The sequence below is a fragment of the Myotis lucifugus genome, unplaced genomic scaffold (assembly GCF_000147115.1).
Source record: "Myotis lucifugus unplaced genomic scaffold, Myoluc2.0 scaffold_137, whole genome shotgun sequence".
NCBI classification, from domain to species: Eukaryota; Metazoa; Chordata; class Mammalia; order Chiroptera; family Vespertilionidae; genus Myotis; species Myotis lucifugus.
The window spans coordinates 884,182-909,657 of record NW_005871185.1 but is presented as its reverse complement, the minus strand read 5'-3'; positions in this window follow the sequence as shown (position 1 = coordinate 909,657).

Sequence of the window (25,476 nt, the reverse complement as noted above, 5' to 3'; positions counted from 1 at the left end):
ATTTGGCATCAGACAGATCTGACTTTTAATGCTGACTGTCACATGATTCAGGGAAATCCTTTTAATCTCTCTAAACCTCAACTTTCTGCTTAGTAAAATGGAGATAGTAAACCACCAAGTAGTGTGTACTGTAGAGTCTAAGTACAAAGTGTCTGGCTGATAAATTCAAGTTTCACCTTTGAAATTTGTAGCTTTATGACATGTAACAAGTAACTTAATCTTTATACTTAACTCAAAGATTTGTTTTAAAGATTAAATGATGTCACACATATAAACACTCACAATACATCTACACATAATAAACAGCAACTATTAGCTATGATTATCATTACTATTCTAATGCAGAGTCTGGCATAGACACAATTGGTTAACTTTCTGTTTTCTTCCTCCTATCCTCCCTTATATTTGTATCCTTTATAGAATACTAGAGGGCCGGTGCATGGAATTTCATGCGCAGGGTGAGGTCCCTCTGGGTGGCCTGCAGGGATCAGGCCGAAACCGGCAATCCAACACTGCCTGCAGCTCCTACCTGCTGCCCCTGCTCATCCCGGCCCCACTGTTCCTGTCGCGGGCTCACACCCAATCAGTCCCAATCAGGAGAGGCTCGTGCTGCCACAGCAGCACTCACCAGCCATGAGCCCTGCGTCTGGCGCCCTCCCAAGGGGAGTGGCCTGCGGGATCAGGCTGAAACCCGCTCTCTGACATCTCCTGAGGGGTCCTGGATTGTGAGAGGGCGCAGGCCAGGCTGAGAGACCCCACCGGTACACGATTGGGCTGGGGAGGGACTGCGGGAGGGCTCCAGGGCGTGTCTGGCCCATCTTGCTCAGTTCTGATCTGCCAGACCCCAGCAGCAAGCTAACTTACCAGTTGGAGCATCTACCCCCTGGTGGTCAGTGCACGTCATAGCAAGCGGTTGAGCAGCCTTAGCATATCATTAGCATATTACACTTTGGTTGTTCGGTTGTTCTGCCATTCGGTTTATTTGCATATTACCCTTTTATTATATAGGATAAGGCTGTCTTATATACGCAATATGGTCAGTAAGTAGTTAACTGAATGAATGGAATGCCTCAACCAGCCTTGCTATATTATTTGTTTTTTATAGAAGTACATCAACATTGCTTTCAGGAAGTGTAAAATAATTGCGTATGAGTGAGAGATAGTAAACTGTTACTAGTGAATAATATTTCATAGTTCCCTTGAGCTTGCAGTGATTTTAGTTTTGTTTGAGGTATTTTGAAATTCATAAGCATGAAACTTCCTGTTTTCAGTCAATAAGTCCTCTGTACAATTCTGATAATCTTAATTTAGAATATCTTTCAAATTCAACCACAGTACAAGACTGAACTGAAAATGAATTCATACAGGAGGCAAATATTGTCATAAGCAGTGATCAAAAGTTTTGAATAATGTAAAATGCTACAGCAGAAACTGTAGATGTACTAGTGTAAAGAATATTATACACACTATGCTTTATTTCTAGTTCTTAAATGTGACCTTCCTCTTGTTCTGAATCTCTTTTATTGTGCTCCCAATTTCATTTAGCAATTGTTATGATCTGCTCAATCTATGAACAAAATCATTCTTCTCATTTTTAAAGGCCTATATTTTTTTCTGTTTCTCATCCGAACTTTATTTTAGCTCAGAATTGCCGAAATTAAATTATGGTGTGTGTCTTGTTCTTGGATATAATCATTTTTTTGAGCAAAGTTTTTAGCCCTTGCCAGGCACTGTGGATCAGGAAGAAGAAAGTTCCTGACATTTTGGAACTCACAGTCTAGTGAGAGTGACATCACATGAGTACATAAATCTAAAACAAAGCAGATGACAGTATGTTCTATCATAATAAAACCAACAAAAGTCTTTGGAAATGTGGGGATGGAGAGATGGGTCTTATTGGTAGTAGTAACAAGAAGACAGATTTCCTAGTGGGATTGAGCTGGGTCTTGCTTAACTGGTAAGACTTCACCAAAAAGGCAGGATGAGGGTATGTCTGAGCATAAAAAGAAAAGAAACAATAATTAGACAATCAATGAGATTAGGTCAATAAGGTGGGGTCAGGTCATAGTTTGGGGGTAAAAATCAGAATCTAATTGTGGATATCTTTGTCAGGCTGTAGTGTACAATTTATTTTGATATATTGAAGATTTCCAGTTGTCTTGAAATAAAAGTGAATGCTTTTAAAACATTGATATTTTCAAATTTATTTCAACACAACTTACCAATCTGTTATAATAAAAAACTGTTATCTGTTCCCACATGTCACTTAATTGAAGATATTGTTTATATTTTTAAAATGGAAAATGCAGGTAATTTCAAACCTGAACAGCTTTGAGATTATTCTTTTTGGCTTGATATTTAAGTTAAAGCTCTGGTCAAGAACATATTTCTATAACATTATTCAACATAGTAAATCAAATGATTATTTTAAAAAACTAGTCTTTTTCCTTGTTTATTATGTAAAGTTTTTTATAGAGAATATACATGTTTTTGTATTATGCTAAATGGTTATATTAGTTTTGTATTACTATGTAACAAATTATTATAAACTAAGCAGTTAAAAACCATAGACATATATTATTTTACAGATTTATGGATCAGAAATCCAGGCACAGAATAGCTGGGTCCTCTGCTCAGGCCACACAAGGCAGATATCAAGGTATCAGCCAGGCTGCATTTTCATCTGGACCTCGGTCCTCTTCCAAATCTATTCAGGTTGTTGGCTGAATACAATACAGTTTCTTGTGGTTGAAGGAATAATGTCCCCATTTCCTGCAGCTGTCAGAAGAGGGGATCACTCTCATCTCTTAGAGGGCACCTTCAGTTTCTAGCCATATGGCAGGAATCATTTCTTCTCACAACAATGGCAACATCATTGCCATTTATAGACTTCCAGATCTTTTTATATATCTACACATGTGTATCTTTACAAAAATATGATCATAAAATTAATCATGAAAATTTTGTATGACAATAAAAACAGAATTTTTTATAATATATTTTTATTGATTTCAGAGAGGAAGGGAGAAGGAGAGAGAGACAGAAACATCAATGATGAGAGAGAATAATTGATCTGCTACCTCCTGCATGCCGCCTACTGTGGATCAAGCTGGAAACCTGAGCACGTTCCCTTGACTGGACCCTTCAATCCAAAGGAAAACCCTCTATCCACTGAGCCAAACCAGCTGGGGCCAGAATTATTTTTAATGACTATATTTCATCCCATGGTTTGATTGCATTATGATTAACTCTTTCATCATCCTATATAATAAAAGGCTAATATGCAAATTGTCCCCTCAGGCAGGAGTTCAACCAACCAGGAGTTCGACCAGAGGGCAGGGCCAGTTATTCAACCGCTGGGCTGTCTGGACCTCACCCGTGCACGAATTCATGCCTCTAGTTGTTAGATATTTATCTTGTTTTAAACATATATATTATAATCCATCTATATATTGTACATAAAATCTTATACATTCTTGTATATATTTTAAAGTTTTTAAATGCCAAATTTACTACTGCTAGTAGGCACCACTGAAGATTATGGTAACTATCACATTTAAGACAAGTCCTAAAGTAGTAATAAGACAGATTACAAAATAACCCATAATCCTATCTAATAAAAGAGAAACATGGTAATTAGCCGTACGGCCGCTACCCTTCCCATTGGCTAATCAGGGTGATATGCAAATTAACTTCCAGCCAAGATGGCGGCCGGCAGCCAGGCAGCTTAAAGCTAACAGGAGGCTTGCTTGCTTCAGTGATGGAGGACTCCAACGTTCCCCGCCTGCCGCTGCCGGCCTCTGAGCTTGCAGTTTGAAACATTGTAACAAATATAGAAGCTAAACAAAACCCCAGTAACCTGTTTTCAGTCAGCCGGGATCTCAGAGCTAGAGTCGCAACAAAGTTTCAAATACAGAAGTTAAACAAAGGCCAGAAACCTGCTTTCAGCAGCCGAGCCTCAGAGAGAAAGCCGGCTCTCAGCTCCAGTGACAGCCATAGAAGGTAAATAAATGCCAGAATAAAAAAAAAGAAAAAAAGGAGAGGTTTGGAGCTTCAGTCGCCCGCCAGCCTGAAAACAGCCCTCAGCCCCTTACCCAGACTGGCCAGGCACCCCAGTGGGGACCCCCTCCCTGAAGCAACAAGATGGCGGCTAATTTGCATACTGAAGGCAGGCGGAAGCAGGCAAGGCTGTCTGCGGTTTGGGACCCGGATCTGTGACCCTGCCAGGCGGGGGGCAGTGCTTGAGGCTGTCTGCGGTCTCGGGACCCAGATCCGTGACCCTGTCAGGCAGAGGGCAGTGCTTGAGGCTGTCCCTGGTCTGGGACCTGGATCCATGTCCTCGCGAGTGGGGCGGCAGTGCTTGAGGCTGTCCGCGGTCCCAGGACCTGGATCTGTGACCCTGCCAGGTGGGGGGCAGTGCTTGAGGCTGTCCGTGGTCCCAGGACCTGGATCTGTGACCCTGCCGGGCGGGGGGCACCGTGGGAGGCTGTCTGCAGTCCGGGACCCAGATCTGTGACCCTTCCAGGTGGGGGGCAGTGCTTGAGGCTGTCCGTGGTCCCTGGACCCGGATCTGTGACCTGGTGGGCAGGGGGGCAGCACGGGAGGCTGTCCGCAGTCCGGGACCCAGATCTGTGACCCTTCCAGGTGGGGGGCAGTGCTTGAGGCTGTCCGTGGTCCCTGGACCCGGATCTGTGACCTGGTGGGCAGGGGGGCAGCACGGGAGGCTGTCTGCAGTCCGGGACCCGAATCTTTGACCCTGCCGGGTAGGGGTCAGTGCTTGAGGTTGTCCGTGGTCCCGGGACCCAGATCTGTGACCCTGACAGGCGGGGGGCAGCGCTTGAGGCTGTGCATGGTCCCGGGACTCAGATCCGTGACCCTTCACGGCGGGGAGGCAGCCATGAGCGCCCAGGAGTGACTGCGCAAGATCCGCCTCCTGGCCCAGAAGGTGCAGGATCGCAGGGACAGCCACCGTAGCGGGCAAGACTGACGTCCTCCTGGCCGCACCACGGGGATTTGCGGATCTGCAAAGCCAGAGGCCTCCGGTGTGCACATACCCCCCTGTTGTGCGAACATCCCCCAGCACACTGTCACCCGCCCACGCCTGCAACAGTTGCAAACCAAGGCATGCACAAGTTCCCCCTGCCTCTCCACCGCACTTCCATCAACCCGGCATGCCTAACACCCCCACAGGATGTGCACACATCCCCTCTGATGCGCTCACGTCCTTTGGAGAGTGTCTGGGTGTTCCGGGTGCTGAGAGTGGGCGCCTGTGAGATGACAGTGAGAGGGCGGAGTGGTGATGCCCTGTTCCCACGGAGGCCAGTGCAGCTACGAGATCACCTCTGGGGGGTTAATGCAGGTGCTGAGGCGGGAGCAGGTGCAGACAGACACACCTGGTGGGCACAGGCGGCCCTCTCTGAGGTGCCTTCGGTCAGCGTTCAAGATCAAGAGCCCAGAGGCAGAGAGGAATTCCGTCCTCTCAGTGAAACAGTGGGATAGTTGGGGCGACTGTAGAAGAGGAATGTGCACTTTGGGTGCCAGCACCCATGAGCGAAGGCTGCCCTGACTGAGCCTTGCTTGCTTGGGGCTTAGAGCACTCCTGCCGGGCAATGGGTGATAGGACGTGCTTTTCCGAATTAATGAGAGAAAACGTTGATTCTCCTGCTGCCCACGAAGGTGGAAAGTGAAGTGGGGAGACATGTGGGGAATGAGCAAGTTTCCCTGTCTGGGGGTTCCAAATCTGCTGTTGGTTTCTTTCACCACTGACTAGAAATATACAGGGAGTCCCTCCCAAATGTATACACACTTTGAATACCTACTAATTCCAATGGTTTTAAGCATAAGAAAGGAACAGCAATGGAGCTGTTATCTGTTAAAAGTGTGGGCACAAACAGGTAGTTGGACATTCCCTGAGGGGTCTCAGATTGGAGAGGGTGAAGGCCAGACTGAGGGCCCCTTTCCTCCCCCCCCCCTACCCCAGTGCACGAATTTCATGCACCGGGCTACTAGTAGTTCTATAAAGTTGTAACTATTGTTAGTAAAATCATTTGGACAGAGGCTAAAAGGATAGTGTAATGTTAATGATACCACATATCTAGCAAATGTGTGATGATTAATATTCTATGTCAACTTGACTGGGACCAGATATTTGTTTAAAACTTATTCTGGGTATATTTGTGAGAGTGAAATGTAACATTTCAGTCAGTAGGCTGAGTCAAACAGATTGCTTTCCCTGATGTGGGTGGGGCTCATCCAATCAGCTGAAGGCCTAAACAGAACAAACAGGTTGAGTAGGAGAGATTCCTCCTGCCTGACTGCCTTCAGGCTGAGACATCACTTTTTTCTGCTTCAAAACTTGAACAGAAACATCATCTCTTCCTGGATGTTGATTGTCCTGGCCTTTAGACTGAAACTACTGTGGGTTTACCTGGGTCTCTGGTTTACTGACTACAGATCTTGAAACTTAGGTCCATAATCATGTGAGTCAAATCTTTAAAATCTCTCTCTCTCTCTCTCTCTCTCTCTCTCTCTCTCCCTCTCTCTCTCTCTCTCTCCACATACACACACACACACACACACACACACACACACACACACACACACACTGAGTGGACAGATTATTATGACCACCTGACGTTTGTAGGCAAATTAGCTGTACACTGCATCGTATGGGATATGGAAGCCAAAGGCCTGTTCGAACACCTTTGCTGTTTGCAGTTACTGAGATAAACCGTCTCCAATTCGCACAGGAACACAAGGATTGGACAGTCGAGCATTGGAAAAAAGTCATGTGGTCTGATGAATTACGTTTCCAGTTGCATCATGCAGAGGTCAGAGTGAGAATTTGGTGGAAACAGCATGAAAGCATGCACTCCACATGCATGAGTACAACCCTTCAAGCTGGTGGGGGCAGTGTTATGGTTTGGGGCATGTTTTCCTGGCATGATTTGGGCCCTTTAATTCATGTGAAACAATGTCTGAATAGCACAACATACCTAAGTATCATTGCTGATCAACTTCATCCTATCATGTTGATGGCGTATCCCAATGGAGATGGGTTCTTCCAACAAGACAATGCGCCATGCCACGGTGCTTGTATTGGGCAGGAGTGCTTTCAAGAACATGAGGGAGACTTTACCTTGCTTAGGTGGCCCCCACAATCACCAGATCTCAATCCAATTGAGCACTTGGGGACGAAGTTAAATGAGCCATCAGGCAGCTGGTTCCACAACCATCAAACTCACAGAACTGGACAGTGCTATTCATCAGGCATGGTGTCAGATTCCTCGCATCACCTTTCAGCATCTCGTAGAGTCAATGCTAAGAAGAATCACTGCAGTATTGAAGGCAAAAGGTGGCCCAACGAAGTACTGATGGGGTGGTCATAATAATCTGGCCACTCAGTGTATAAATGGAGATTGTCTATTTCATATGTCCTCAGATTTCTTCATTAGAGGCCATGTTCACTTGTGAGCCAGCCACTCCTGAGAGTGAATTTACACGGCTGCTGTTGCTGAGTTACTTTTATACAAGATCTCATTCTCAACACATGGGGTGGCAGAGAATGACTGCACAGAAGTAAAGGATAGGAAGTAAAAAAAAAAAAAAGTTTTATTGCTGTAAATATGAGCTGGCTTCTCCCAACTCTGAATCACAGCAGCACAGAAGTGCAGGAATGCCAAAGATGCATTAATGCTAACTATGATTTGTGGAGTCTCCTGGCATTTACATATGATGTAAGGGCATAGGCCAGCTCATTTATGCTTTTCTATTTAAGTGCATATATATTTTCAAGCTTTCTTCCTATCGGTGACAGATGTCGTGTGTGTTTCCTTCCACGTCCTGCATGGATCAGAGTTCAGGATCTGAAAAGAGGAGCCGCACATAAATGAAAGAGAAAAGAGACAATTGACAATTTTGAAATGTTGGGGAGCCAGGCGGGCAAGTCCAACTCAAGGAGAGGGACTTCCACTGATGCTCAGGCCGCTCCAATCTTTTATTTGATTTGGGGTAGCCCTAGGGTAAGGAGGTTTCAATGACACACGGATTAGCTCATCAGTAGACAATTTCCAGGAATAGGCAGAATATCTGATCAATAATAATCAACAAGGATCTACACGAGTATCTAAGGAATTAAGTGAACTAAGTTGGGGATGATGCTTCAGCTACCATTATCTACATTAACTGGGTGGTGTCTAAATTAACTGGGTGGTTCACAGCCCTGACCTTTGCTAGGACTTCAAAGGTTACTAGCTTTTGGGGGTCTCTGTCTATACTCAGCTAGTGAAGACAATAAATGGATTCCTGCACTTCCTCCAAAATAAATTGAATGGAGAATGTCTTTATTATATGTCCAGTACAAAGAATAAAAATGACTCTCAATTTGATTAATTAAGAAATACTTTGCCATGCCTTCAAAATTGGAATGCAGAATTCTTAAATTTTTTCAAAAAATTGAACATCTAGAATTCTGTTAACTTTCAGTCTTGCAAAAGACTCATTCCTAAATGCTTTGCATCTCTACAATTTTAATTTGATTTTGATTTGAATATAGTTCTATTTAAATTGGTCCTTGCCTTTTAATTATTAACACATCTTAGAAATATTAAATATACTTGCAGTAGAAATAATGTCTTTTTTTGAATGATCCTTCTTAATTGCATAAGTGCCAAATAAATGGCCTTGTGCCTGTTAACATATATTCAGTAATTGGCTGTTCATGAAATGTTGATCTTCATTTTACATTACCTCTTTAATGAGCCAGGCTTTTTTTTTTCCCTTTTCACTTGGGGAGCTGGCAATGTGACATGAAAATTGAATGGTAAGACATAAAGGTCTTTAGTCTCCCTCTTGTGATTTTTACCCATCTTTGCGTTCTTAAAATCTAAATTTGTCTTGCTTCAGTCCTACATAAGACTCCCAATGGTGATCCCAATGAAGTGCTTTTATTTTGTTTGCTATAGATGCTAAGGCCTGCCAACAAAGGGAAAGCACTGTATACTGGAATGAACATGGATTTGATTTAAAGACAGTCGTGGATTCAAAATCCAAGATCCATTGCTTCATGACTGTATTACCTTAGGCAAATTATTTACTCTTTAAATCATGTGTTTCTTCAACTATAAAATTGGAAATAATACCTACTGTGGAGATCTTTTATAAGTATGAAAAGAGTATCTATCTATCATCTATCTATCTATCTATCTATCTATCTATCTATCTATCTATCTATCTATCATCTATCATCTACCTATCTATCATCTTATCCACCTAACATCTACCAATTACCTATCTATATATCTATGTATCTATTTATGTATCTATCTACCTACCCTCTATCAAAGCTTGGCCCCTGATGGGTCTAAACATTATACTCAAACTAGGGGCAAGTTGCCAAGGCTTTGGGTAATCTTAGTGATTTTTGAACATCTCAGAAGAGTGTGACCTAAAGGAGGATCAATTGTTGATTCAGAAGGAGAAGTTAAAACTTAGAGATCCAGAAGTAGTTAAATTAATCAGTACTTCATTTTTTTTCCAAGAATGACCTCAGTGTCTGATGTAAACATGCTCTCTTTCCAGATTTCTTCCAGGTAATTCCCTTTCTTAGTTCCCTCCCACAAACAACCATCTTAAATACTTAAGGCTGTTCTCCACTCCCATCTTCTCAGCTCCATCATAAATTAAATTTTGAGGACTGATGAGTATGTTCATTATTCCATTCTAGTCCTATCAAAATAATCTATACAGAAGTCTTTCACTTAATGTAACTATTGATATGGTTATATTTAGGTTTGCTATTTTCTATCTATTTTTTATTCGTCTCATTTTTTAATTCCTCTGTTCTTCCTTCCTTGCATTCTTTTATGTTAACTAGATCTTTTTTAGTATTGCATTTTAATTCCTGTTTTTAGTATAGTATTTTGATTCCTGTTACTATATATGTTTGCATTATTTATTATTGATTTCTCCAACTCATTGCAATATTCCAAGATTTAAAGCAGTAAACTGTGTTCTGTGTAAGATGGAATAAACACATGTCAATCTTCCTCTCCCACTAAATGCAATTATGAAAACTTGAGAGAAAGCATGGGCAGCTTTCTCTAAAAAGAACTTTGAAAAACAAATATTAGCACGTAGACTGGGAAAGAATACCAAATTCTACAGTACCACCAAACAGGCAGAGAATTTAGAATTTTTCTGTTCCCTCCAGTATCCCCCAGCCTGAAATCAATAGCAGTCTGAAACCCTGATGTGAGCACTGTGGAATATACAGTGAGATCCAGAAAAAAATCCTCTAATTCTGGCTTAAGGAGTAAAAAAAGGAAAGCTTATAGCTCAGAGAAACTAGGGAAAAATACTACATTGTCTTAGTCCATTTGTGCAGCTATAACAAAAAAGCCCAGACTGGATATAGCTTATAAACAACAGAAATTTATTTCTCACAGCTTTGGAAGCTGAAACCTTGGTGCTGGCAGATCCAGAAGTCTAAGATCAAGGCCCTCATCCAGGTTGTAGACTGCTGACTTCTCACTGTCTTCACATGGTGAAAGGGATAAGGGATCTCTTTGGGATCAGTTAAAAAAAAAAGGTAGGGGGAACTAATCCCATTCATGATGGCTCTGCACTCATGATCAAATCAACTACCCAAGGTCCTGATACAATCACGTTGAAGGTTAAGATTTCAACATAGGAATTTGGGGGAACACAGCATTTAGACCATAGCAGTCAATTCCTCCTTTTATCCTGTTCTCTCATCCCCAGGACCAGGCTATTGCATTGAGGACAGTGGCATGCTGAGGAAGAGCAATTTTCCCTCCTTTAAGTAGAACTGTAGCTCCATCAGGGCACTGCCAAAGCCTATCAGTTTTTCCTTTTCTCTCTCTCTGGCCTCCATCCACATGGGTCAGGATGCAGTACCGTTATAGAAGTGGAAAATTTCTTGCCAGAGGATGGAAAAGAGGGACCATAGGAGATCAGAAACAACTAGAAAAATAGCAGAAAAGGGAAAGTAAGAGAAAGTGTACTCCTAGGCTCATCCTTGAAAGTCTGCTCCTTATTAGCATACCAATGAACTTGAAAACTAAACTAACACATAGACCACCACTGAGTAGCTAACACAAAGGACAAATTCCAATAGTATTGTAAATAGGGCTGTCAGATTTAGCAAATAAAAATACAGCATGGGAGTTGAATTTGAATTTCAGATAAAAAATGACTGTATATATATTTTAGTATATGCATATCTCATGCAATATTTGGCACCCTGTATTTTAATTGAACTAACTTTGGAAGCAGATGTCACAGAGGATGGCTTGGAACCTGTGGCATGAACCTAACCCAATTGAGTGTCTGTTAAGACAAAATTATCAATGTTCTTGATAGGGTTTAAATATGATATAGGTTCTCTTAAGGTAATATTCAAAATATCCAAAACACCCTAAAAATATTCTGCAAGAAAGTTTCAACTGTCATGTGAACAGATGATTAAAGATGCCAATGACCATGTGGGAATTATCTGACAAAGACTTTAAAGCAATTAGTATAAAAATTTAAAGAGTAATTGCAAACACTCTTGAATGGGGGGATAAGGACACATATGTAATACCTTAATCAATAAAGAAAGGAAAAAGTTGAAAGGAATGAAAGGAAATACATAATATAAAAAATGGAAATTTTGAAATGAAAACAAAAAACACTGAAAAGAAACTTGCAACATCAGCAATAAAGAGAAACAGAATCAGTAAATATAATAGAAAAACATTTTCTTGAATTTTTAAAAATATATTTGGCAGTTGAAAACAAAATGAGTAACATTGCCTGATGAAATTTTCCATGTATATGTATGCAATATATATGACGACTATACCATAAAGAATGAATAATAGAACCTGTATAATATCAAGATTTCTACATTGTAACTGAAATGGCATAATATTATTCTAAAGAACATGTGAAATGTTGATTATGTATTTTATAATTCCTAGAACAACCACTAAAAATATATAAAAAGATATCATCAGAATCACAATAGACACATTTAAACAATAGACAAATTAAAAACTAGTATTGAATTACTTGGAGTATAGAAAAATTCTAATAATATAGTTTTAGTTACCTTACATTTTTGCTATATATATATGTATATATGTATATATATATACATATATATATACTTATATATATATATTTATATATAGTTTTTCTAGATAGATAGATATAATGTGGCATTGACATGGTTTTATATCAATAATACAAGATTATAATTTTTGCTTTTAACTATCATATGACTTTTAAAGAAATTAAGAGAAGAAAACTATATAGATACATATATCCATATATATATATATACCCACACCCACACATACACATAGCCTTTTGTATTTAATAATTTAAAAAGATAAGATCACATTTTTGCACCAAACCAATAGAGAGAAATCAAGGAGCTTCTCAGAGGAGGTGACAAAATCAAGGAAGCCATGACTGTGTGTTTGGTGAAGCTTCAATTAGTTTAGTATCATTGGCACAAAGGTGGTAAGTCAGAAGTGATGGAAGGTCAGCGAGGAGGAGTAGACAGGAGCCCGATCATGAAGGACTTGGTTGAATTTTCCTGTCTCTTTCCTCTGGTAAGTTTTTTAATCAGTCATCTAAAGTTTCCCTGAAGACTAATGACTGTCAGTCTTGCTCAGTGTAATTACCCTAACAGCAGTTAACATAGTACCTTGTAAATGAGCAAATATTGACTGAATGAATAAATGAAATCAGTGTTCTGAATGAAAATACCTCTTCTATTCTGACCTTATGTCCACTTCCTCACAGTGAGTACACACCACTTTTTCCTTTTCTCACATTCCCTTCTTCCCTATATCCTTGGTCTAGGACAGGGGTGGGCAAACTTTTTGACTCGAGGGCCACAATGGGTTCTTAAACTGGACCGGAGGGCTGGAACAAAAGCATGGATGGAGTGTTTGTGTGAACTAATATAAATTCAAAGTAAACATCATTACATAAAAGGGTACGGTCTTTTTTTTTTTAGTTTTATTCATTTCAAACGGGCCGCAGGTCGTAGTTTGCCCACGGCTGGTCTAGGACCACATGACCACATGCCTCTGGAGGTCTACAGTCTTTGGTCCTACTGTAGGTAGGGAATGGAGAGTCTCCCTATATGGCACAGCATGCTCTTGGAAACAATGTATGCAGCTACCATTTTAGAGATCTTGTTGGGATTTGATAACTTTTTTGGATAAAGTTGATGATAATCGATACTCCCATTTTTCTATAAAGTGGCTAAGCTTAAATGTTCACCCCCCCCCCCGCAACCACACACACACACACACACACACACACACACACACACACACACAGTTTAACGATCAACTTTTTAAAAACAATCTTTAGAGCAGCTGATCTGGAAGAAAAAGTCAGGAAAAGAGTCGGAGAAAATGAATTAGAGAGAGAATGATTTCAAGCAAAGTTATAAAACAATGATTTTCTAAAGCTTTCTCCTAGCATGGTTGAATGTGACATAAAGTTCCAGAAAACTTAAACTCTTATGCCTGTATTTGATCAGGCTGCAGCATTTTTCAGGAATGCTAATTGTGTGGAGCAGAAGGCCTTGTACTCTGTCAGTGTCTACTTCACTACTTATTGGTGAATGGCATTAAAAGCATTAAATTAGGTTTGAAAAGTTTTAGATTAGCTTGGGATATAATTTCCTCCAAACTTGAGAATATATTGTTTAAATAATTTCTGAATTTTTAAATTAGCTGATTATTTTTTATTTTTCCTAAAGCCATTTTATTTTCTAAGATGAGATCTTGCGTTTTGATTTTCCTCCTGTCTTCAGTTTCAGGGACCCTATATAAGTAAGTCCTATAAGACAAGGAACCCTGCTTTGAAGAATGATATGAAGTCTGGTTAATTAGTAATGCATTCCTAGGTCATTTCGAAATTAGGTATCCTAAGTTGGGAATTTACAACTCAAGGGCTCATGTTACCATTTTACTTCCACTTGTATATAATAGCAAAATCATGTGTCTTTCTCTGACTGGCTTATTTTGGTTAGCATGCATAACACATGGACACAGACAATAGTGTGGCGAAGGCCTGGAGGGTGACAGGTGAAGGGTGGAGGAGGTCAATGGGGCACAAGGGGATCATCTGTAATACTTTCAACAATAAAGATACATTTTTAAAAATTAGCAAAACCAAAGAAACAGGGAAACACTAAGGCAATTTCCTTTGAATTGCAGGGTTAAAAATAATCGAGGAAATTAAACAACAACAAAAATCAGTTCCTTCCAATGTGGTTTATTGCAATTTTAATATTTTATGGTTACATTTTAACTTTTATCTCATAAATTAAAGATTAACAGTCGTGCTTAAGCTGAAATATATTTTATCCACTTACAAAATACATTGACTAACACTAATTAAATTTGTTTAATCAAGTTTAACAATGCTACATGCTGTTACTCATCAGATTGTAAGTACCATACACATTTCCCAAAGTGCTCAAGCCAGAACACCACAGATTTTTTCTACTGGGGTATCTAAGGGTTCAGCCATCTGTTATTTACTCTAATTTTTAATAAAAAGTATTATTCATCTTTATTGCTCATCATTTTCCTTGCAAACAAAACACATTTTATGATGATTATTATTATTTTAACTCCACTACAGCCAAGGAGACACAAAAGAAAATGGTTTGCATTCAATTGCATCACATTAATATTTGCAAATGGTTTGGCTTCAGTGGCAGGAAGACACAGGTATTATGCAGGTAATAATATCAAATTATACACAGTAGCATTTAATCACATTGCTCTAATACCTTCAGCACAATGAGCTTTCCCCCAATGAAATAGAAAATGTGATCATTTAACACCCTGAAGGACAAGACAGTGGCTGTATCATTCTTTATCGTGTATTGCTTTTGTTCATAGCTAATCACATTTAGACTATTTTAACCTAAACCCTGCAGATATACAATAAATCATACCTGATAGAGCAAGACTAAAACCTGTTGATAGAATTGCCTTGAAGCTACAGTGAGCATAGAGAAAATATGGATTGAGGTAGGTGGGGTCAACTTCAGAATGGAGAGAGGTGAAGGAACCAAGTTCTGTGTAAACAGAAATTGTACATTAAAGACACTTAGTGGGAAATTGCAGTGTGGGGTCTCCAATGATAATCTCTGGTATCTTAATGTGAAGCAACTGACTCCAGGCTGACATTTTAAGAGGGTCTACAGGAAGGTTCATGATGCTGGCAAAGAAGGATGTGATAACTGAAACTCAAGAATTAGGGGTTAGAAGAAAAAAAAAAGATCATAAAAATGCCTAGCACTTATTGAATGCAAACCAGACACTATGCTAGATGCATGATACATGTAATCTTATCTTCACAATGACTCTCTAAGATGGTCACTTTAGTACCAATTTTTTAAATAAGGCCACCGGATAATAGGAGTTAAATAACTTCTACACAATTACACAGATTTGAGATTTATAGCTTGCAAGTCAGAGGCTGGGTTCTTATTCACTTTGATTGATATTCCAGTGAGCTAACAAAGGAAAGCAAGTCATCAGCCAATATTTTCTCAGCTTATTGGAGGGAAGCAGCATGTTCCATAGATGATACTTAATGAGTGCACTTCAGGAAAGTGCAAAAGTTAAGATTAAGCTTAGTAATAAAAATTCTTTAGCAAGTGTAACACAGAGACCCTGGCAAAGATGGAATAACCAGGACTTCTGAAAATAAACACATGTTGCGATAACTTCAGTCTGTCTTGTCAAGGACATGGAGCCAGTGACTCCCCAGTTTTAGGGGCAGCATTTATTCTGAATGGAATGAGCTCCCCAAATGTTCATGAGAAGAAGTTAATGTTGAACAGTGAATGTCTGGTCTTGGTAGTGTTGGGGTATTCTCTAAATGTGCAGAAGCATGAAATATAGGGCTTTCCCCCATATCATGCATGCCCGAGTGATAGCAGGAGACAAGTTAGCATAAGGCACAAGTAGAGGAGTCCAAGCACGCACAGTAAAAAAAAAAAGTATAGAATTAACCAGTTCCATTTTTTATGTTTTTTGTAGAAAATTTGGAACGCATGTCAGAATGTGGGTTTTATCACACTCAATGTAGTCTTTAGCATCTCACCAGACTTGAATTAAAATGCCTTTAAACTTTATTCCACATAGAAACTAAAACTGGAAACTTCTCTGACTGGTGGAGTCATGTTTAATCTGGAAAGGTAAAAGCCACCTAAGTCACTCTCGTTTATAAATGCCTGTTAAGTGAACCTTGCTTCTGTGGGAATCTGCTGCAAACGACTGAGCTCAGCAATGTTGGGAGGAAGGTGTAGAGAGGAGACTGCCTCCCGTGCTAGGGAAATGGGAGGTAGAGAAATTATAAAATAAAACAAGTGTATCCAAAAGATCTTCATCGTCCCCAAATCTTACTTAGGTAACTTTCAGATTCTGCTTAACTTTTCACAAAACCACCATCCTGGTGTCTTTGTAGCTATTAGCAGAACTTAGAGCATTTTTCATTCTAAAACAGTTCGAGTTCCTGATGCCAGGAACGGCTTTAAAATTTATTTTTTTGGTCATTCTGGTCCAGGTTTTTCTCTTTTCCTTCTTTCGGTCTCATAGGAAACAGAGCTACAGAGTGCGTATCATTCTTAGCACAGCAATGCTCAAGTTTGGGACCATTGGTTGGCATTCTTTCCCTTATTCTACATTGAATCCACAACTCAATCCTCTTAGGAAAAGAGACTGTTCTGAGATCTGGGTTTCCCTTTCAAGTGGTTGAGAATGAGAGGGCTCCGGTATAGGAGATAACTCCCCACTCTCTGCCTTCCCCTCATGGGTCTGCTGGAAGCTTCCTCTGCTATGTCTCCTGAAAAGGAGTTTGGAAAACTCCTTGTGATCAAGATAGCATAATGGCTAAGAGTTGGGCTCTGAAGTCAACTTGCCTGGATTTGAATTCAGTCTCCATCACTTCTTACCTGTGTCATGTTGGGAAAAACCTCTCTGTACTTCAATGTTTTGGACACCAAATGAGGACACTCACTTCTCCTCCCAGGGTTCTGTAAGCCTTAAATGAGATAATGTATACAAACCAACCAGCAAAAGTAATATAAACATTTCATAAAAATGATCTGTCAAAGTTTTTATTATTATTGTAAGATATATTGCTACATAGTGCCCTGTGGAACTAATCCCCCAAGAAACTCAATATTAATTGATGCTGCTTTGCAGGCAGGACAGATTAATTTTCTTCTGTATTTATTTATGTGGTTCACAGGGCACTAATAGTAAGGAAAACTCTTCTTGACTTTTCATGCACAGCAAATACAGACCAAATCCAGTTAAGGTAGACAAATTTTTTTTGACATTTTTTCTTTAAAAGAAGAGCTGCTAGAATTAAAAAGTCTGGTTCTTACAAACTATGCACACTTAAACCATAAGGACACATAAAAATACAAACATCTTTTTAAAATCCTGACCTTCAGTTCTTTTTAAAAAAATGATATTTGTCCCCAGAGCAGCAGCATTCCCAGAAGGCAGTATTTATAGAAGTGATAAGTCACCCCGCCCAGCTGTCATTCACACATATCATATCATCTGAGCATTACCTTCCCCTGGAGAACCTGGAAGTGAGCAGAATGATAATTACACAAATATAATTAAACTAAATATTCTAAAATGTGTGTATGCCTGTACGTATTTGAGCCTTTGATGTTTTCTGGCACAAATTATAATTCAAAACTCAGACTTCTGAGGCCCTACATAATGGAAGGGAACCAAAGTTTTGCCACCATGAAGCTGCTTGGGGGATATTGATGTTAAGCTGTTTATTAAGAAACAAGACTCAGAAAAAAAGTCTTTGGCCCTCCCTCCCACCTATCCTGCTCCAGAGATTCCTATAGAGAAACCTGCTTTAGGAAGGGAGCCTGGGCTTAATCACCTTAAGAATCTTCACCCCGACTTCACTCAGAAGACCCATGACTGTTAGATGCCCTCCCCACCCCCCAACCTCACCCCATCCCATTGGTTCTGAGCAAGAATTACCTGTGAATTGCCCATCCTCACTTCTGAAACCTAATACTCCTTTCCCCCACCTCCTTTTTCTGTTGCCTAAAATTGTCCTAAACACCCAATGTTGCCTCACTGTCTTTGGAATTTTCATACTTATGGGAATTCCCCTTACTCATGCATTGAACATTTGGCTTTCTCCTGTTAATCCGTTTCTGTTCATTTGATTAGCCCAGCCAGAAAAACTTAGAAGGTGGGAGGGAAAGTAATCATTTGTTTAGCCTCCCAGTAACTGAGGTTGATGTGCCACTGGATGGGGACAGTGCAAGTAGCATTTCATCAGAATCCACTTTTGCCCAGATGTTGGCTTTTGAACACGGTCACCTTTCATGTTATGGCAAACAGCAGGATGGAGGCCATTACAAACAGGGAGCTGAGGCCAAAGCGAGGATTGCCCAGCTCTGCTTCTAGATTATGCTCTGAACACTTCCAATCCAGCTTTCTACCTGCTTCCCGGACGCCTCTGAGGTATTTCCACATAATCTGCATCTCCATTCTAGCTAATTTCTTTTACCTTGCCTTTCCTGGCCTGTGATGGACACTATCTTTAGCACATTCTAATGGTTTGGGGGTTCTTTCCCATTTGATCTATTGGCATTTTCTCTTTCTAGGACCCTGGGCCCCCCAAATCACCTACCAGAAATGTGTAACAACTCTACAGACAGCAACTGCCAATATGGAACCTGAGGACTAGGACATTTTTCTTGGTTTCCTACTACTTATCCACCCCCATTCAAATTGGTTCTGGGCTATGCATATTTTTTGGTAGCTGTCCTGTCCTGAGAAACACTAGGGGTATGAAACTGGAACACCATAGAATAATTAATTGCATAAAAAACACACAACACAGAGCCAGGCACATGGGAAGATTCCTGTAAAGAGTGCTGTGGTTGCCCTGCCAATTAGCTTAGTTGGTTTGAGTGCCATCCCGTATATCAAAAAAGGTTGCAGTTTGATTCCTAGTCAGGGCACATATCTAGGTTTTGGGTTCAGTCCCTGGATGGGGGCTATATGGGAGGCAACCTATCAATTTTTTTTCTCTCTCTCTCCCTTCCCCTTTCTTAAAAAAATCAATAACATTTCCTTAGGTGAGGATGAAAACAAAAAGGGTATAGTAGGTTTTACAATAGTACATTTAATTATTTTCTGCTATAAGAGCATAGTAGGTTTGTGAAATAACAAATTATATGAGAGCTGGCAACTTAGGTCTGTGCCAGCAGAAAAATTGTTGCTTAATTCCTTTCAGAGAATATTAAATCACATCACAAGGTCAGATTTATACGTTGCCTTCCTGTGAAGTCAGTTCTTATTGATCCTTACAGACTTTCACATATTTGCATTCGTCTCATTGAAGCCTGACCAAAAAGACAGTAGTATTTACCTTCCTGTTGTTATGGATGAATGTTTGTGTCTCACTCCCCATTTCATGTTGAAATCCCACCCCCCAATGTGATGGTATTAGGGCATGGACTTTTGGGCTGTAGTGAGGTCATGAGGGTAGAGCCCTCATGAGTGGGATGTAACGCCCTTATAGAAACCCTAGAGCCTGCCCTCCTGACTCTCTGCTCTCCTCCAGGGGAGGGTCCCACCAGAAGATGACTCTCTGCAGACCAGGAAGCAGGCCTCTTCAGACACTGGAGCTGCCAGTGCCTTGTTCTTGGACTTTAAAGATTTCACAACTGTGAGAAATAAAGTTTGTTCTTTATGCCACTCAGTTTATAATATTTTGTCACAGTAGCCCTGAACTGGTTAAGACACCTATATAAATCTATGTATTATTTGGGGGGAGGGGTGTTATGGGGGTGGAGACATTGTGCAAAACAGAAAAAAAAGAGAGAAAGAACTCATTGACAGGGACAACAATGTGGTGATTTCAGGTTGGTGGGGAGGGGTGGATGGAGATGGAAGAGAATATGAGGAGATATATGGTGCTGGAAAAAAGGGGAAAAAAAGACACTTGTGTCTATTCTAGGACATGCTTCTCAAATATGAATGTGCATATGAATCACCCTGGAGTCCTTCTAAAATTCAGCTTCTAATCCAATAGATCATTGGAAGTGGGGCCCATATTTCTGCATCTCTAACAAGCTCCTCTCCCATATCCAGGAAATGCTGCTGATGTGTGTATTATGCATGGAGGAGTAAAGTTCTAGGAGATCCTAAACAAATCTAGTGTATGGGCAGTGGGGCAAATGAGAAAAACACCCCTGCTATGTTGGGAAAGTAAAACAGAGGCCAATGCCCTTGAGTATCTAATATTTATTTCAAGAAGTAAAAGGAGTACTAAACTCTCTCCATTAACCCCCTCTCTCCTACCGCACAAAGTGAATATTCTTTGTCTTATTTCTTTAAAGTACAGTTTGAATACTTTCAAGCAAAGGCTCTAAGGTATACTCTAAATTCAGATGAAGTCAGGTGTTATTTCTTTAAGAATCATTTTAGGAGGTAGATGATGACCAGGATTACGATTATTGTTCATATTGATTTTGGGAAGAAAGAGAATGAACCCATTGAAAGGGAGCTACTTGTAGTATCACAGGAATCAGTTACATATAAACTCCAGAAATTCTAACATTAACTGATATGGAAACTGATAAGCTGTTTTTCACAGGGAGTTCTAATGCAAAGAATAACCAGATTGCACATGGACCTTGTAAAATAATTAGAGGTGAATTGCAGCATATTTCACTGGGATGTAATATGCTTTGTCAAACATGTCTTCCACTGATTCAAAATAAAGAGGATTCAACAAATGCTTGATCCTGTGCTTCTGGTCCCTTTCTAAGTATCCTAACAAAAATATAGGGTGTCCACAAAACATGTGTACACGCTTTAACAGCTGATAACTCACTTAATTTTTATTTCTTTTCAGGTTTAACTGATTTGAAATAATGGGTGAAGCCAGACTAAGCTTTGAGCAAAGAAAATTTATCCACTAGACATTTTTATGGGGATACATAAAAGATAAAGTTTACAGTACAAAACCGGCAACAGTACACGAATTGAGGGCACACAAATACCAAACAAAATGATTCTTGATGTTTGCTATTTCATTGCTTCACACTTTCAATAGTACCTGGACCAGAATGGTCATCAGTTTGAAAACAGACATTGACAACAAAAATTATTCATTTCTATAGATTCTTTTAAATTTTTTAAATGAACTGCATATTTATAAACACCGACTTTATAATCATTCAAAGTGTGCATACATATTTTGGGACACTCTATGTCTGAAGTAGCTGTACCCTATTAAGGTCAGGTCCAATATACAGGTTTTGCCAAAATAAATAAAATTCAAATATAGTGATTGTTAGTGTTTTCCTCACACAGAGAATGAGATTTTAAAAATTGTTGGACATTTCTCTAAGTATATTTGTTCTAGTCATCCTTGAAGGTAGAAAATCTGTTAGATTGTACCCCCTCCCAAGTATTTGAATTTTTTTCTATAGGGATGAAAGGGTGAAGCAAAAAAGGACCCAACCCTTCATGAACCCTGAGGTACTTTACTTATTGCATTTGCCTCTTCTTCTTTCACACTTCTGCCCGCCTCTCCACCCCTAGGTTTAGCAAATGGGCTGTCCAAAACTGCCATTATTTGGAGATTTGATGACACAGAAGGAAAATCTATGACAACCACTTAGCATAAAGGCTGACTTTGTGTCTCTGCTGACCACAGCAAGTCTCCTTATGTGATTCTGATGCTAATGCATGTTCAGTACATATAGAAAGAGACAGGAGTGTGCAAGGAAATCTGCTAGTGATGCAGAAAAATGGAGAGGGGTTAAAAGGCCAACCATATCATCTCTCTCCTTATCTCAAGGTGAAGCAGAAATGCCTCTGTCAGACGGGAGGTCACAGACAGGGATGCATTTGTCTTTTGATCTCAAAGAACAAAACCAACGTTTCTGTTTTCTGCAGCTTCTGGCATGATAAGGAGAAGAATCTAACTGTGTGATATGAGATAGGGTTGGACCCTGAGTAGCCGTGATTCTTTTATTTCTTGCCTTCCAAACGAGAACAGTAATTTTTTTCTTGGTTTGTTATTCTCTTAGTTCGGATTGAATTATCATTTGAGATAGTGCATGAGAAAAGTGGGCACTCACTATCTGTTTACTGAAGTGGGATGCAATCTTTCTTTTAAAAAAATATATATATTCTTTATTGATTTCAGAGAGGAAGGGAGAGGGATAGAGAGATAGAAACATCAATGATGAGAGAGAATCATTGATCGGCTGCCTCCTGCACGATCCTGGGGATCAAGCCCACAACCCGGCATGTGCTCTTAACTGGAATCAAACCCGGGACCTTTCAGTCACAGGCCGACGCTCTATCCACTGAGCCAAACCAGCCAGAGCAGATGCATTCTTTCTTAATGAATAATTACATTTCAAGTCATATTTCCAAAGTGTGTCTTTACAAATGAGGAACGTGAATAAAAGGTTATGACTAGTACAAGGCAATCTTACTACTTTTCCCCAAAGATGACCTTGATTGTCACAAAAAATGTTATAAGAATGCAAAAGGTCACCATCTCTATTTCCTTGGCTCTGTCTTCCCAGGTCCTGCACTGACAATGAGTTTTGACTTCGTCTATTGCAGTGCACTGGAGAAGGTTCTTGGCTTTGAGCTGAAAGGCTCTGTCACTCAGCAGGCTGGGAGAGCCAGTGAATTGGGGCAATTTAAAGAAAGGAGAGGAAAATTATTATCTTGTCCTTTACAAAACGGGAGATAAGAACTTTCCCTGTAGGGCGAGAATGTAAGGGAGGCGCATGAATGTGTGTGCATGTGCTGATCATGGCCTGGATATCCTGCTTATTTATCCCAGTCTTCACTCTCAACTCCATTTACAAACTTGGCTCCAAGTTTTTAAATTTCCTTTTTAGCATTGTAATTCATCTGACTTGGTACCAATTTCTCCAGGCGATTTGTTCCATCAGATATTTCAGAGTGACAGAATCCACTGTCCCAAAACCCTGGATAACATTTGAAACACAGGGGAAGCAGTCTTTCCACAAAATAATATTGAGAAATTTAATGAACAAAAGTGTGCTAATATAATACTCTATATTACACAAAGTAAACAACTACTTAATAATATATATATAAATAATCTATAATATATGCATTTGGTACTTGAAATATATCAAATGCACATAGGCATTAATAATACCTAGGGGTCTTCAATCTGCAAAATCCATGTAAATTATCACTTTATATTCAATAACTCTTAATTCATTTTTCTGAATAGCAAGGGGTTCTTTTCCTATGTCTTATCCCTTCAAGTTCCTCAGGACTCATCAGTACAGGCTGACTTTTAGAAGAAGTATTTCTCTACTTTGTTTGGGTCAAACCAGTCTCATTCTTTCCCACTGTGTATTTATGACATCCGCGCTCTCTTCTGTGTGCCAGGAATTTAGTTATGAAGGCAGATGGCCATCACCCCTGCTTGGGGCTTAGGGCTAGATCCTGCCTCCTTGAGCCAGATCTCTTGACATTCTGTCTTCCGGAAGCCATGGTGGTGAGTGGCTGTTCCTATTGAACAGAGGATCATATGGCACAGACACTATCTCTAATGTCACTTTGTCCAGAGGGCATCACCTCTGACTTTTCTTATCTCTTGTTGTTCTGGCTGCGACTTGGAGGAAAAATTGCTTTTTGTATTCTCTTCAAAGGCTAATATGTTCATTCGATCAAGCAACACTCTCTCTACCTTTATATCTGTGCACTTAATGTATTTGTAGTAATCTATTTCATTTTTTCTTTATAGCGAGGCAGAATATGAATAATAACAACAATTCTAATGAATACCTGGCATCATATGGGCATGCCTTTTCTATTGACACATAAAATAAATCTAATACATACATGGAGCTCTGCCAGGCTCCTGGAAACTGATACTCTGATTAGCACAACCTCCAAGGTTTAAATTTATCTCTTGTCTGTGCTTTTCCTTTGCCTTATTTATGGACTCTCTCTCTCTCTCTCTCTCTCTCTCTCTCTCTCTCTCTCTCACTCTTTTTCTTCCCCTTTTACTGCTTTCTGACACTAAGCAATGTTAATGTCAGTGGATTAGATTTACATTCCCTGTGATCAAGCCTTGAGCAGAGTATACCTTTTCAACCTCCCTCAGTCGCTGCCTGATTTTGTCCTTACAGAGCAACTGTAGAACTTGTTGCCCTGCATGATGATGACAATTTTTGCTTGAAAATTTATAGTCAGAGCTAATTAATGCTGCTGATGGCTGGAGGCATCTCTCCCCTCATGGCAATTATGTTGAACTCGGTCAGTTTGGTGGCTGCTTGGATGATACCAGGAGGCTGTTAAGAAAAATAACACAAAAATACTTGACTCATTAAAGGATTTTCAACCATAAATTTAATTAAAAAGATCCCCTAACTTCTCATTAAATTTTTATGTACTATTCCCTCAGGCTTGAGTATTTGCACTATTTTAAATCTCTGCTGAAACAGCTTCTGAAGTGTGTTTGATTCAACTGGGGCTTACTATGCAAAAGGGGCATTTGGTCTATACTGCTTTTAGGAGAATTAGCCTCCTAAAAGTTCAATTCCCCACCCCCCACCCCCCACTGGAAATGTAAGAAAACAAAACATTTAATTGCCTGTGAATTGCTGAGACTCCCAAGCCGGCTCAGGTGAGTTCCATCTACTTGGGGACATAAAACTCTGGTAGACAGAAACAGAAAAAGAAATGGAGTCACTGAAGGGAAACAGCAAATCCAAACTCTGAAGGTTAGCAACCTAAGATGGAGTTCACACCAGCTATTGAAAATACCACCGGGAGGCTCTCCAGATTGGTTCTTGTAAACTTAGCTGGAATGGCCGAGGGATCTGCCCGGTTTACTGCTGCTCCATAAAAGCGAAGCCAGCCATCAGGGGGTCAAGTGTGCAGTGAGCTCTCTCAGTTAATAATTGTTCAAGACCAGGGCTGCAGTTCGCTCACTCAACACTCAACTCTCTGCAGCTTAAAGTTCCTTTCTGCTTTCTGTGACATTGAAGGAAACCCCTGAGTTTTGCTCCTTCCTATCTCTTTCTTGTCTTCACAGTTTGGAACGCCAGTGAAGTTTTTAGCTAAGGTGGAAGTGTCTCTTATTGTTCTAGAAGCAAAGTCAGACTCAACAAAGTGTGTGATGGCTTTAAGGTTAATGTGGCAATTTTGGCAGCTATCGGGTCTTGCTAACAGCCTTGGCTCAGTACACCCTATAGCCACTTTCCCACAGCCATAATAGCCACGGAGACGGAAAAGACTTTGAAAGGATACTTGGCTCTGGTTCATGTCGTCAGCAAAGTATTGACCTAACTCTGCCAGGTGATTTTCAGTAACAGCACAGTTGATGGTATAATAATGCAAAGGGAATCAT